This window comes from Chrysochloris asiatica, unplaced genomic scaffold (genome assembly GCF_000296735.1).
Source record: "Chrysochloris asiatica unplaced genomic scaffold, ChrAsi1.0 scaffold00013, whole genome shotgun sequence".
NCBI classification, from domain to species: Eukaryota; Metazoa; Chordata; class Mammalia; order Afrosoricida; family Chrysochloridae; genus Chrysochloris; species Chrysochloris asiatica.
Window position 1 is genome coordinate 15,571,590 of NW_006408531.1, and position 2,764 is coordinate 15,574,353.

General features: G+C 36.4%; 1 pseudogene; it reads right to left on the reverse strand.

Annotated features, from left to right (window-relative positions):
- Positions 1–537: 537 nt before the first annotated feature.
- Positions 538–1,424, reverse strand: LOC102815396 (annotated as a pseudogene).
- Positions 1,425–2,764: the final 1,340 nt, after the last annotated feature.

A 2,764-nucleotide genomic window follows, 5' to 3' on the forward strand; every position in this document is an offset into this window, starting at 1 on the left:
ATATGAGTATTCATTGTAGAAAATTTGGAAAATCTAAAAAGCACAAATAATGAAACAAGATCACCACAATGTAATCAAGCACAGATAACTCCATTTAATATCTGAGCACATAGTCTCCTAGTTTTTTTGGAGAATAAATTTATTTTCCCACAAATGGAACCAGTTAATAACAGCTTTTTTTTTTTTTTTTTCAAAAGTCTTTATTGGATAAGTTTAATACCCAGAACTTTAAAAACATGCACTAATAAAAATATAGCAGCTCACATTGGCCAAAGGAAAAAGGCCATAGAACAGAAATGGCATACTTGCTAAATTTACTAATCTGGCAAAATAGGGAGATCAGGTCTGTTTTTCTTTCTCCGGCATGATTTTTCTTGCAGTTGCTGGAATTCAGAGCTGGAAGTTAAATCTATTTGATATATAGCTAAGAAATAGCATAGATTTTTAAAGTAAGTGGTTTTTATTTAAAAGAAATATAAAGAACAAGGTTATCCCAAACAATCTTGTGAAAAGGGGAAGGGGCCGGTAAAAAAGACTTTAAGAAGGAGAAATAGAGAAGGGAAGTTTCCTGGGCATTACACCATTTATAAAGTCACAACGAACATCCCAACGAAGAGCAGACCTTTTCTTCTCAGTTGGTACTAGGTAATTGTTTGGAACATATATGTGCTGAGGCTTGGATTGGGGTTCTGCTCAACAAAGCATCTGCTCTCAGACACCCTAGCAAAGTGCCTTCCTATGATCTTCACCAGGTAATGGCATTAAGTCCCAGTCTCATTTGTACTCAAAGTGTCAGGCTACCCGATCTCTATCTTGCCCCAGTTTCAGCTTAACTGATCTACTCTTGGCAGAAAAAAGGACTTGAGTTGGCTGGCAACAATCAGGTCTTGTTCATATGCTGGGGAACCCATTCCTTCTCTTCAAAGATAGCATAGGAGTTGGTCTCCTTGAGTAAGTCTTTGGTATTCATGTGGTAGATTAAAGTTTTATGAAATTTCAACTGGGGATTTCCTCCTTCATGAAACTGCAGATAAATCAGCCTTTGTCTTAAATCCCAGAGATCCATACCATTTTCTATAACAGACTTGGATTCAGTGATAATTGATTTGTCTGTCACTAATACTTTCCCATCTAGCTTTTCCCACGGCACCTTTGTCTTCATCACTGGCTTTTGGAGTCTCTGGGAGGTCCCTGAAACTGCTTCTGAAGTAACATTATGTTCCGTATGTGGATACTGCACTTGCAAAGGGAGAGCAGTAGGTCGCTTCCCTGGAGTTACTGAAGCTTTACTGAAGAGCTTCTCTTCTGACATCTCCCTCACCTTGCCCTGCACAGATCTGGGTAAAAGCTGTAGTAGCTGCTAACATTTGTTCTGGAAACCTGTTAGCCTATTTTTGTCCATTAGGTCCTATGAGTTCCTCCATTGCTTCCTCTACACTGTAGAGACTTAATGTGAAGAGTAAATGTTGTTAAGTTTTTTCATTTAAGTTCTTTCCTATTGCACCAACTTATTTCAATATAAATGGAACTAGTATTCAAGTTCAGGAAAATTCCTAAAGTGTCACGAGAACTAGATCTCCCTAAATGATAGGAAAAGGACCTTGAACTTCCTTAAGGGCAGGCAGCATTTGGGATTCGCTGTAACTTTTCCCCAGATGTTGCCGGAGATGACCCCACTCACTGAGAACCGCCACTGGTTAATTAACAGCTTTATAATTTAAATATGGTGTTCATAAGTGTATGCCACCAAACATTCAGTTACTCATTACAGTGAAGTGCAATATTTTGTTTAACCAAATTTTATTACAAAACAATGAATTATTTCTAGTCTACCACTGTGGAGATTAATGTTTGTGTGATCCATGCTTATTTACCATGATAACTTTAAATTATCTAACATCTTCTAAAATCACCTTGTTGCAAATGGCCAGAATAGTGAACATTGAGCAAAGTAATTGCTTACATTGTCAGGTTGTTGGTGTTGTTAAGTGCTGTCCAGTCATTTTGGCTCATAGCAACCCTGTATAGGGTTTATGAGGAGCGGCTAGTAAGCTTGAACTGCCAACTTTGCAGTTCAAACTGACATTGCAATCCAGCGCATTGTCATGGAATGGGTAAATGTGGTAAAGTAAGATAACTGCATTAGTCTGTAGTGCAGTTAACCTGGGGGGTTACTAATCAAGACTAAGATACAATGTAAAGTGGGCAGGTAATTCTTATAGAATACTTTGGGGGGATAGGAGAGTGGACAGAATGTTTGATTGGTAGATTTGCTATGGTATGGTTTGCATTTTTAATTCTGACATCACTTACCAGTAGATTTTAATTTAGGAGAGTTCAAAGTCTCTACAAATTTAAGTTTCTGTGATGTTGCTGGTAAATAAATGCTGAAGGTTTTATTTTGTTGTTTTTTTTTGTTGCTTTTTTTTTTTTTTTAATTATATATTTTTAGGGTATAAGTTTTTTTTTTTGTTTTTTTTTGTTGCTTTCTTATTATTTTTATACTTTTCATATTTCCAGTCTGGTTTATCTTCCCTGACCTGAACTTTCCTTCATTATTTTCATAAGGCATTATGTAGTCATAAAGGAAGATAGACAGGGAGACAGGAGACCTAAGTTCTACTTAACCTTAGATGAATTCTAAAACTCTTTCAGCTCTAAGCAGCTTTTCTTCTAGACCAAAAGAAAATGAATATAGCAAAAAACGATTGCTAGTTGGCTGACGGAGATATTTGCTGCCTCTTTATATATTTATACATAAATA